The 13,347-nt window shown below is 39.6% G+C and overlaps 1 long non-coding RNA gene across 1 annotated transcript in view; it reads left to right on the forward strand.

Annotated features, from left to right (window-relative positions):
• LOC138921756 (uncharacterized) overlaps window positions 1–13,347 on the forward strand; it is a 208,333-nt gene that overhangs the window by 135,530 nt on the left and 59,456 nt on the right. The gene's annotated exons all lie outside the window — the stretch shown is intronic.

The following is a 13,347-nucleotide window of genomic DNA, read 5'->3' on the forward strand; positions in this document are numbered from 1 at the left end:
ATTCTAGTGAGCACAGACAATGAAGACTTTTAAACCAACCTCACCACTGACATTTTGAAGGTAAGAGAAAACTGAGACCTATCATCTACTTTAAACTCTTATTGGAACCGTTAAACTTTTATTCATGTTCAAAAACATTGTAAATAGGTAGACTTTTCTAAGCTATCACACAATTAATAAAGTTTATAATTAAGAATATAGTAATATTATAAATTCATGAGAAGAAAAATAATTATATATATCTATTATATATAATTTATAATATATTTTATATGTAATTATAATAATGAATAGAAGGTGAGGTAGTGATAAGTGTTATGAAAAAAAAAGGCAGGAAGAGGTGGACCCTGAGTGGGTACCTGGTGGCTGTTTTCGGCAAAGTGGTCAGGGACAGCGTCTCTGAAGGCATGATGCTTGGCACTTGCAGAGACCAGGATGAAGACAGGTGTGAGTGTGGAGTGTCCAGAGCAGAATGAGAGAGTCAGAGAGAAAGGCATGGTCCAAATTATGTAAAACCACTCAGCCTTGGGAAGGAGTTTGGATTTTGTTCTGAGTTTGACAGGGAAAGCCATTGCAGGGTTATGAGCAGCACAGTGACATGGTTTGATTTGGTTTAACAAAGTTCTCTAAGATTGCTCTGTGGAGAACAGACCAGGGGGCTGTAGGAAGGGAAAGTGGAAAATCGGTTAGGAGGCTCTGGCAGTCAAGGGAGAGTTGATGGTCTTGGACAATGATGTTGGCAGTGGCGGCAGTGAGAAGTGGTCGGACATGGGAGCTGCTTTGAAGGCAGAGCTGCTGTGACTCATTGAAGAATTGACTGCGGGGATGAGGAAAGCAGAGGGGCCAGTCTTGAATGACCCCAAGGCTCAGATCTGAGCAACTGGATATATGAAGTGGCTATTGACACACACAAACACACACACACACATACACACAGCCCATATGTGTCACTGAGCCAACTGACTTAAATGAAAACTATTTATTAAAGAATTTAAATAATATTGTACATAAATTCTTCAATAAACATAAAAATTTCCTCAAGCCACTTGGCTTTTATTTTATGAAATAAAAGTGTCTAAAGAAAAAATTGGTCCCCAGACTTTTCTTTTAATTTAATTTAGTTTAATTTAATTTAACCTCCTTCTATCATGATGAAGGAATGGAGACCCAGAGAGACGCTCAGAGGCTCATGCTGGGGTCACAGTGTCCATGTATGCCAGAATAGGCAGTACACCTCCCTTCTCGGATTTCCTTTACAATTTGAGCATAAATCACCTTGCTTTTCACAAAAGCACTGTGTTCTTTTTGTGTCTATTTAAAGCAGTATTTGAAGCTCAGCATGAGAAAGCAGCTCTTGGGAATTGTTTTAAAGTAGTGACTTAATAGTTTAAAATTTTTCTCAACACATACACACATTGCTTTTTAAGATGCCCATAGCTCCAGGCCTGCCGAGGTTACGTGTTCAATTTCACTTCCCCTCCAAAAAAAGGTCAAATCTGATCAGTCCTACTTTATTGAAATTCCACTTTCTCTTCTACTTCTAGTTATTCTATATGGAAATAATCTACTGAATTACTTTAAAATTGCATATGTAAACTTTTCCTCTATAGAATACCTTCAGCGTTAAGTTTGTAATCTTCAGCACACACACGGGACAAAAGGTACCCGAGTATATTAAATTTTCTTTCCTCACAGGTGAAAGGAAGAAGGAAGTTTAAACTATGAGGGTTTTTTTTTTTTTTTTGCTAAAGTGAGCATAATGTAGTCTTATTAGTAATTCTCTTCCTTGTCACTCAGCACATCTTGTGATACTGAACAGTCCTTTATGGTATTTTTTCTTCTCATGAATTTCTAATATTACTGTATTCTTATTGTGAAGTTTATTAATTGTGTAACAGCTTAGAAAAGTTTACCTCTTCATAATGCTTCTTATAATGAATGAAAGTCTAATGATTCAAGTAAGTAACACATTGTAAAATGACAGTGGTGTTGTTGAGGTTGATTTGAAAACTTTTCAGGGTTCTTTCTCACTTGAAGAAACTATGAATCTTGTCTCTATGACATTTGGGTTATCATTCTAGACTGCACTGAATGTTATGTGACACTAAAATTTAAATGTCATGTCCTTATGTAAGCCCCTATGTCCTTACTCGTGGCCTTTAGGGAGCTGCCCCGCTCCCAAATTAATACAATTCGTATTGCACGGAATTAAAGTATAGTATTCAATTCTTATTTCTCTAGGATTAAGGGGAACTAATGGAGGGAGTTTGGGTTGAGAGATAAGGAACAGCCCAAAGAAGTTCACTCTCTTGTAATGTTTATTTTTCACATAGCACCAAAAGGATGTTTTTCAGTGAGCTGAGTCGCTAAAAATGCAAGTGAAAAACACAGTTGTCCGTAGTTTTAGTACATTGCCCAGGACTTTGCTAATAGGACTCATGGGATCCTAATCCTAAGTGGGGAGGAATCAGCTGGTCCAGGGGGCTAAGAGGAATCAAGACACATAAAGGGGGATGAAGTCCATGAACCTAGAGGGCCAGAACCACTGAGGCGAATAAGCACAACTTGGATCCCCTCTTGTAGGGCGTGGTGGCTGAGAGAAAACTCTAGCCACCTGCCTGCTTTATAAGTTGCACTTGGCAAGTTAGGCAGCTGTGATATTTACTCTTTCGATTATCCAGTCCTTGGCTCTGCCTTACATATGCTACCCACTTCTCCACTCCAAACTGGCCATTCTAGTAAACAACTCAACCAGCCCCAGAACCTCCACCAACATATACAAATTTGTATAAGTAAATTCTCTTCAATTCTAAAAGAGGGAGATAAATGTACCATGTAAACTGTCTGTTCTTCTGAGATGTCTTCTCTTGTAAATTAGCCTGTAGTCACTGTCCAAAACTCAGCCCCCATTGTCCTTAAACAAAGATAATCATTCTCGTTGCCCAGATCAGCAACCAGTATATTTCTGAGATACAGCTATTTAACAATAGGAAGTTTCTGTTTTTCTTTATTTTGAATTTTTTCAGATTGCTTATTTCATGAGCTCTGACACCTACTTATATTTCACTTGGTCCCACTTGAATCATTTCGTTCTTCTTTGGTTTTAGTTATGGAATACTTGGCCCACAGCCCCACTCAACCCTCCCTTTGCCCCTATGTCCACAGTTTTAGTTAACATCTCCTCTTAGTCAGGCAAGGCTGACATCGAGATTCTAGAGACAAGACTACAAGCCTAGGGATAAAGGGTCATCATTTGCATATGTTTGGGTATAGGCTCAGAGGAGGCAATGTAGTATCATCCTAGCCTTATATTAAAATCTGCTATCACAACCTCTGATTGCTTAGAAACAAACTGGGATATTTTTTACTCCCAAGCCCTTTCCCTCTGCCATTCCCCTTCGTGGATCCAATGGGACCACCTTCTTGCAGCTCCCAGGGTCTGTCTCCCTTCTCTTGGCCTTATTCTTCCCTATAACTATCCTAAACAAGTCATTATTTAAAAAAATGATTGTATATTTAAAATAATATGAGTTTTGTGAGAATACTGCATTATCAATTTCTGTCTGACTTGGAAGAAACATAGGGAACATTTTAATTTTTTTAAACCCTTTCTAAGTAACTAATTCACTAAATGTTATTTGATCGTGGTGACTAATGAAGATTTTTTATAGTGTTGATTAGCTATAAGGGTATTTAGTGGTGTTTCAAATCAGTCCTAAAACATACAAAAAGCAATTGATCTCAGGGTTACCATGAGGTTTGTCTGTGTGTCCACCTAGAATTTACGAATATCTAGGCAGCTGCCTGGCTTCCCCTAGAGGACTGGGAAATGGAACATGGGAACCAGAGGCCGAACAGGAGGTAACAGCTGGTTTCCAATCTTAGGAACAAAAGGAAAACCACAAGTGGGAGAAAGTTGAAGGACTCCTAGTGAGAGGATGGAACAAGTGACATCTAGGGTTGGTGGAGTTGGGTTCTCTGTAAAAATTCCTTGTTTAAAATGCATCTTTTCTTAAAACTTGGGCCTTTTTTTTTCTTTTCGTCATGACCAACACGCTTTGACCTGTGTCAGATCAGAGTTCTTCGAGGTTTCCCTATTTCATAAACTAGGGCTCATGGGCTTTTGGAGCTCGAGGGCACTTTTAGAGAATGTCTTAGGCAAAGCCACACCTTAGTGCTGTCACTCATCAGTAGAAGTGGGGACAGGCATCTCAAAAAACTTAAGGGCCAGCCCCAGTGGCCTAGTTGTTAAGTTCAGCACACTCCGCTTCAGCAGGCCGGGTTCAGTTCCCAGGTGCAGACCTACACTGCTCCTTTAGTGGTCATGCTGTGCTGGCAGCTCACATACTGAAAAATAGAGGAAGATTGGCACAGATGTTAGCTCAGGGGGAATCTCCCTCAGCAAAAAAACCAAAAAAAAGACCCTTAAGATTACACGTTATGTTTAAAGGAGTTCAAAATTCGTTGTTTGATTTTTGTTTTACTGTCCTCAGAATCCTGACTTTAGATCTCTGACTCATGCCTTCCAATGCCTTAAAGTCAGTTTCAGTGAAAACAAGCTCATTATTCCTTGGCTGTCTAGTCCCTGCCTTCTCCATCCCCCACTCCCCACCCCTACTCCCGTTGCTTCACGGAGGTGTGAAATTTGAGCCAGACCAGACTCTGGGGGTAGAAAGGATTTTGATAGTTTCGGAGGGAAAAGAAGATAGTGTGGCAGAGCCGGCTCCTTGTCACTCAATATTCAGTCTCCCCTGTCAAAGGAATAGAAGCTACCCGTCCCATTTAGCCAATCACATGGCCTCTCAGAATGAAGACTACATTTCTCCCAGCCTCCGTGGTTGCTAGATGTGGTCATGTGATTAAGTTTTGGCTAATGAGATGGCCAGAAAGACAGAAACCCATCCATAAAAGGAAAGAAGTATGTCCTCATCCACTCCCCGACCCACCTTCCTCCATCTTATTGATTAGAATGTGATCGTGGTGTCAAATCATCTTAGACCATTAAGATAAGGACAACACAGGGTGTCGGAGCAGATAGCTGGAAGGGATCTGGTTGTTGAATGCCCTCACAGAGGAGCTCTGCCACTATCCCTGGACCTCCTACCTCTGGACTAGTTCATGAGAAAGAAGGAAACTCCTTGTGTAACCCACTACATACAACCAAACCTATTTACTAACAAATACAGGCATTTTAGGTATAGGGAATAAGATGAGCAAAAGCTTAGAACTAGGAAAACAGAGACTGGGTGGAAAGGAGAGTGAGAATTCTGGTTCCAAGTCCCTCCTCCATACTCCATGTGTTACCCAGGGTGATTTCTTAACAATCCAAATCTCATCAGGCCATTCTCCCATTTAAACCCTTTCTGTAACTTCTCACTCCATAGCATGGCATTCTGAAAAAGGGGAACATGGGCCTTCCTCCAAAGAGGAGCACCAAGGTACCCAAAGGCCAAATCACCCTGGACCACAGAAGATATCCCCATAAATAAATAGACAATGACAATTATGATAGTTGGGGAAAATATGAGTTTTGAGCATTGTGAAAATCCTGCTCTAGATATTTGAGTTTTAATGGCTCAAGACAATTAGTGCATTTCCAGCCTTCTCCTTCCAAGCACCACTGTTTGTTTCTCATTTGGTGGTCTGCGTGGCCATCTTCTGTACCTTTTTATATCAGAATAGCTTCACTGCTGATCCTTTTAAGTTTATTGCATATCTACTGTATGCCAGGCACTGTCCTAGGTCCTGGGGAATACAGTGGTGAGCAAAACACGTCATCCTGCCATCATAGACCTTTCGGTCAGAGGGGCATGACACACATTAAACAAATAACTGCACAATTGCTTAATTGATTATAATTGGGATAAGTGCTCCAAAGGGGAAGTTGTGAGAGCATGCCTACCTCTCATTTTTATTTTTTCTATCTCAAATGACCAGTTCTATAGTGCTCTCCTATACTTCCTTAGAAACCCTATTTGGAAACTGTGGTTATTGTAACAAGGGGCCTTCCAGCTCATCTGGTTTCTCTCTTTCCACAAATCCCATCTCTTGTACCACATACAGGACTTGGTACCACCTCACTTCAAAGAAGCTCTGGATTGCTTTTGGAAGGCAAGATGTAAAGGCCCTAACCAATGGAATGGGGCGTAAAAAAAAATGTTGGCTTCATAGGAGGTCTCCAGTGCAAAAGGACTGACCTCTGTCCTACTCATCCTTAGAAATAGTCAAATCACTTAGATCAGACTAGTGACAAGAAGAACTTTTTCATGAGTCTGAGTATACATTTATTAATTTCTAAATTGACTTTAGTCTCATCAGTAGCTTTTTTAAAAATATGCAGTATCTCACCTAGCACTCTTAAAATCTTCAGCAAACTAAAAAAGTCAATCAGGGACAACCAGAAAACACAATATTCTCCAAGTAATAAAATAAAAGTAAAGCAAATATAAAAATCAACCAGTGAAAAATATACCAGTCATTACGTTTAAGCAGCTCTCATGCAAACAGTTTTGGATGGGTAATTTTTATAAGACCATCTTCATAATACTCATATTTCACAGATTACTAAGACTTAGATTTTAGAATTCTATTAAAGCCCACACTGAAAGCCTGTTCTTTCTAAAATGAAAATTCGTAGTGCAGTTGCAACTGCAGTGCTGGTGCAGTCACGGGACACAGTAGACTGCAATTTCACCTTTGTGTATTCCAGAAATCATCCCATATTGTTATAAATAATGCCCAGCCATACTTCATTGTAATACTTCTCATGCATTCCTAGAAAACATCCAGAATCTTTTCAAAGCAAAACAAAACTGGAAAATTATTGCGTTCTGATCCACTAACATGTGTTCTCAATTCCATTTTTGTCCGGGCACAAGGTGTGCAAATTGTTTGCATGCAATAAATGTCCCAAGTCAGTGTCCTATATCTTCATCCCTAAGTGACATTCTTTTGATGGACACTTTCACCTCAAGGAGAAAGTAGGTCTGTTTCCCATTCAAGAGATTACAGTCTCCTATCTTTTCCCCTAATGCTCCTGTCCCCCTTTCCCATCCCTCACCCTCAGCTGATGACATCTCATACTTAACTGAGAAAACTGAAGTCACTAGACAGGAAACCATCGTTTCCATATTTGCCATCTTTCACCCTGCTATAGTGGAAGTTACATGCCTTCTTCTATCAAAGGTGCTCTGGCTCCATCCCCAAGGACCCTGCTTCTGCCATTATCCTTTCTCTTTCCTACATCACTTTTTTCTTCTCCATTGGATTTCTACTATAAGCTTAGAAACGCACTCTGGTATCCTCAATTTCCCCCCAATTAAAACCTTCTTGACCCTATGTCTCCCTTTACTCCTCATTCCCAGCATTTTTGTTGTAAGAGCTGTCTCTATGTGCTGTTTTCACTTCCTCACCTCCCATTCTCTCCTCAGCTTACTCCAAACTGACTTCCAGACCCACCACCTCACTGAAACTGCTATTGTCAGAGTCACTATTGGTCATAATTTATGAAATCCGATCATTATTGTTTGGTCTTCGTTTCGCTAGGTCTCTCAGTAGCATTTTAAAGAATTGAAAACTGCTGTATTCTGGAAACACTTTCTCTTTTGACTTCTATGAACTGACTGCAGTGATTCTCAAAGTGTAGTCCCTGGACCAGCAGCAACCACATCATTTGGGACATTGTTAGAAATGAAAATTCTTGAACCTTAACCTAGATCGACTGAATCGAAACTCTGGGTGCTGGGCCCAGCAATCTGTGTTTTAACAAGCTTTCTAGGTGATTCTGATCCAAGGCAGAGTTTGAGAAACACTGCTGTATTGATTTTCCTCCTACTTCAAGCATCGTTCCTTCTCAGTTCTTTTTATTTTTTGGCTTGTATCAGTTAACTTTTGCTGCATGATGATACACCCCAAAACTTAGTGGCTTAAAATCACTACCATTTATTTAGCTCATGAATAGATTTTCCAGTTGCTTTGTATGTTTTCTTAGGTTGGGCTCTCCGGAAGGAGGCCATGAGGCAAGGATTTGAGTACAAGTGGTTTATTTGGGAGAATCCTGTGAAGCATTGGTAGGGGCATAGGGAAGTGAGATAGGAAAGGAAGGAGCTAATATGAGATGTATTAATGAGCATGCTAATCCCATGGACCACTGGGCTCTATCCCTCAGGAGGCTTCCAAAGCATTATCCCATCCAAGGGTGAAGAAGTTGGGATATTTATCCACCAGCTCCCATTCTCCACTGGTTGAGGGCTGCTTCTCACAGCTGTAACTCCCTTGTAATCACCTACCTATCTGGTGTGAGGGCCAAGCTTGTTCTAATGGAGAGAGAAGGCCTTGAAGCAGAAAGTCCAGGTACGTGCACAAAGAGACCATCTGCATAGGATGATGACCAACAGATGTGGGTGGAATACCGTGATGTCTGCTTCAGGAATCCCTGTTTGGGACTCAGCTGGTCTCAAACCTTGGGAGACTTCCCCTGACACAATGCGGTAGAGTTAGGGTCTTTCTTCTCTGCCTCTCTGTTCTCTTAAGGGCATTTCACAGAGTTTCTGTTCCCTTGTCTGCCCCCTTGGACTTGACTTAGCGGTTCCTTGAAAGTAAGTGATGGAATTCAGAACATGCTACCACAAACTATGGCACCTTGGCATACTGAATATTTTAAGCTGAAGGAATTTGAGAAATGGTAGGTACAAGGAGGACCCTCTGACCTCCACCTTCTACTCTGAGGCACATCATAAGACCCTCATGTGAGAGGTGCCCTCTCCATACCCTAGGAAAGGATCATCCTCCTCTCCATAGATGGAGGGATGCTGAGAGGAATCTGAAGGAAGAGGCCCTGCTGAGTTTCCCCCAGTTTACTCCCCTTAGCTCCTGCCCTTTTGTCCTGTCACATCTTTCCCACTGTTCATCAAACCTAGTATAAAAATACTCAGATTTAACTGTTTCTTTGGGTCTTGATTTCCTTATGAAAGTTCTCATGTCATATAAAACTTCTATTAAATAAATTTGTATGCTTTTCTCTTGTTAATCTTTCTTTTGTCAGGCCCATTTACAGGGTCCCAGCTGGAGAACCTAGAAGGGTAGTAGGAAAAATAATTTTTCCTCCCCAATAGTAGATTACACATATGCATTTTTTCATCCTCTATTCCTATCTCAGTGCCTGGCACAGAGATGACACTTAATATATGTTGATTGGATGCATGAGTGGGGGCTTTATCTTTTTATCCCTTAAAAGACCTCACACATAGAGGAAATTCAAAAAAATATTTATTGAATTGAATTACGGAGGCCTTTTGATTGATGCAAGAATAAATTGGACCATTATTAACTTCAAACTAATTTCACTATGTCAGAAATAGTGCCTGAAATATTAAAAATCTTTTTTAAAAAAATAGCCTTATCTAAAAAGTTACATTAAATAAATAGACCTAAGGTGACTCTTACTCAAGTTTCAGGAAAACAAATATTTTGCCTTCTATATTCTATTCTTCTTGGTCACAGAAGAGCAATATTTTGTTAGACTTTCTTTAGTCAATGTGTACACTTGGTTGTATGATTTAAATTTATTACGTATTTGCCTTATTAAAAAATCATGAGAAAGTTTAAATATAAATAAAACTGTTTTTTGGAAATTTTGTACTTTAAGCTAATTGAAAATCATGTAAACTTCTATCTATCACACCTTCTTTCTTTCAAAACTTTTTTTATGGTCTTCTTATAGTAATATTTTTTAGTTCAGTTCTCTTATTTTTAATGAGGTACATTTTGGTGATCGAAAGGAACTCCACTAGCATACTTTGATTGAATATGCAATCAGTGTCATACTGAAGAAGTTACATTGGGTAGAAAATAAAATTTTCCACAAATAAACAAACATTCTTTATGGAAAAATGTAACTTTCTACATTCTTCCATTTTAAAAGTGGAAAATGTGTTATTATTTGTATTTAGATACTGCTCTCTCCAATGGAAATAGTGGGCTGAATGACAGAAGATCTGTGTTCTGATCCTGGCCTCTTTCCTTGCAAGCCTTGGGAGTTGTCTGGACACAGAACTCCCCAGAACCCCAGCTTCCTCTCCTGTAACATGAGGGGTTGGAAGAGAGGTCTCAATCAACTTTGAAATATTGTGGTTCAATTCTTCTGCACCACCACTGCAGTTCTGATGACTATGTGAAAATATTAAGCCGTATTACATTTTAACTAATACCTTCAGTTTTCCTCTTTAAAAAATTAGAGTTTGGCTGTGTTTGTAAATAAATGACATCACTAGGTAAATGGTTTTGCACCATTGTTGACAATAGTCGAATGTGGCTTGCCTTCAAGAACAATCATTCTTTGATAATAAGGAGGATGAAAGATGTATAAGGACTCAGGTAGCTATTATTCTCATCTGCCCATGATCCTTTCATATTCCTTTTTTGGTTCAACATTCTCTTCCCCTTGCAGAATTTCTGCCCTCACCCCCACTCCATGCATTCTGGTAGGATTTTCTATCACAGTACCTTGTCCTCCCTTGCCACAAGAATAAGCATTTGACACAGTGGCCAAAGTGATTGGTCCAGGAGATAAGCATGTGACCTCAGCTAGGCCAATTAGAGTTTTCTGTAGAATTTTCTAGGTTCAAAGTGTATGTGCATGGGGGATAACTCTTCCTCTTGGATTTCGTGTTAGGATGTATGCCAGGAACTGTTGAAAAGTATTTAATTTACCATGTATAGCAAGATTGCTTCTAGTAGGAGAGAATGAGGCCAACACACAAGTAGAAGCAGAGATCAGCAGAGATGAGGGATAGATAGAAAGCCAGAGTTCCTGGTTCTAGCTTTTCAGTTTGGACTTCTTCCAGAGTCTTCTCATTTGCCTATTGGGACACATTCCTTCTCATTTCATCATCCTTGGTTCTTTGACTCTGTAACTCTCAACCCTTGCTTTATATCCCCTGGCTTGGACAACCCACCTTGGTGTGGGCTTTTGTATATCCTCATTCAGTTCTGTGAGCTATCCTAAGAACCTTCTTACCTAGATGAGTTAATAAATCCCTTTCTTTGTTTATGAGAGTTTGACTTGGATTTTAGTTTTTTGCAACAAAAAGAGTCTTGACTAATAGCCAGTGTGAATGCCTACATCATCTTGAGACAACTGAGACAGAAGCAAATATACTTTTATGAGCCACCAGTCAAGAGCCTCGTTTAGCCACCACTACATAGCTACTCATGAATTCATGAAATTATCTCATCATCGTGTCTAGGAAATAAAGGGTGGTGGCGGGGGGGACTTATTCCTAGAATGATTCATTAATAAAAGTCTATTGATGTTGTTGATACTGTCAATGCGTTAAGTTCTGTGTCATCTTGTGAAGCCAACCAGAATGAGCAAATATCTACCTAGACTTCCAAAGTCCCCTTATGGTTTTCTATTTATCCATCAAATGTCGCTATTCTACCCATACAAACAGGAAGACCCAACTGTGGCATTCTACTCCTTTTTCTGGACTTCCAGACTCTTCTCCTTTGCCTGATGGGAGCTATTTCTTATATGTTCATCATCCCTGGTTCCTTAGTTCTTGCTTTGGGGACTCTGGCTTTGAAAACCTTCTCAGCTACAGAACTGTGTAGAAGAGGAGTGGTTTGCAAAAGTTCCTTTCTTCTCTCAAATTAGTTCGGATGTTAATCCACTGATCCATTGGTTTTAAAAAAAATGGCCTTTTTACTTTCAAAATGGAGGGTGTTAATAATTTGAGATTGTCATATTCATTCTTTTGATCTTTCAATTCACCCCCCCCCCCCCCCGCCCCCCGCCAGGCTTTCTCCTATCTCTTCCTAAATTAAGCAGAACAATGCCCATCTGGTGGCTGTGAGTATTATTATCTTTGGAAACCTGATGGGCCACCCACTTTCCTAAGGCTTCCTCTCAAGTTTAAGGATATTGATTATTAGCAAAAAACAAAAATAAAAATAAAAAATTTCTTCAATCTTGGCTAGATTCCCAGCAAGTAATATATAGAATCTTAAAAGGAGACACTCAGGAGACTCAATAAGCCAGTTGAGACTATTTCAAAATGAAGCTTAAAAAAAAAATCTGTGTTAGAAAATAACACGAATGTTTGAGTATGGCGAAGTTTTCTACAAACTGTAGTGATTTAGGGAACTAACTTTATGGGTATTCTGAAACATGCAGAACACATCACTTGCAAAGTTGTCTTTTATACTCGTAACTCCTCTGTATAATGGCTTGAGAAAGCACTTATGAAATTTCTGGCTCGGATCACCATGGTTCCAACAGTTGTTCCTGGAAACAACTTTTGATTTTCCATCTTAGTGATGCTGATGGTACCATGAGGGAAAGAACCTTTTCCTCTCCTTGACACTTCAGAAAAGCTTTTTGCTCTTATAACATACTTTCTTTTGCATTTTATCTTTTTATTTTTACAATTTATCTTCCAAAAAAGAATTTTTGAGGCTTTTTTGATTAAAAAATAACATAATATTAAGGGAAATGTTATTAAAAATAAAAAATAACTCCTCGTAAATCACCATAGTACAAAACAATCTGGTTCACCTTTGTGAATTTTGTTTTTGTCTCTGTTCATATTTATACACACATATTTTACCCAGTCCTTCAGAATGCACATAAAATTTGCGTACCTGCCCTTTTCACTTAACTTTCTATTGTAAATTTTAAAAGTAATATATAGTTAATATGCATATCTATAGTGAACATTTTTTTAATCCCTGTTGTTAGATATTTTGGATGTTCGTAATTTTGCTGTTCTAAATAGGTTTAGTAGGAAAGCTCTTAAAGATCTGGAGCCAGCCCAGATGGAGGGAGAGCTGGGGTCAAGGAACATCCTTGATATTCCTACTGAATTGACCCTACTCCTCACCTGCACCTTTCCTCTAAATATTTTAGATGGTGTCTTTTGCCTATTTGTGGTCATCCACACTCATTTTGCTTTTGTTTTTGTGGGTTTTTTTGCTGGGAAGATTTGCCCTGAGCTAACATCTGTGCCAATCTTCCTCTGTTTTCTATGTGGGTTGCCACCACAGCATGGCTGATGAATGGTGTAGGTCCACACCTGGGATCTGAACCCACGAACCCAGGCTGCCAAGGTGGAGCATGCCAAAATTAACCACTATGCCACAGGGCCGGCCCCCATCCACAGTCATTTTGTACAGGCCACTGCTACAGATCGTAGCCATGGTAGTTGTAAAATATTCACTATATTGTAGTGGTTTTCAAACTGGGCTCTGAAGAACTTCCCAAAGGCTTCTACTAGAAAGGGTGGGGTGAGTGGTTGGGGCTCTGAATCCCTACCCCAACTCCAACCAGAGCCATTCTGTTTTGTTGAG

The sequence above is a fragment of the Equus caballus genome, chromosome X (assembly GCF_041296265.1).
Source record: "Equus caballus isolate H_3958 breed thoroughbred chromosome X, TB-T2T, whole genome shotgun sequence".
NCBI lineage: Eukaryota > Metazoa > Chordata > Mammalia > Perissodactyla > Equidae > Equus > Equus caballus.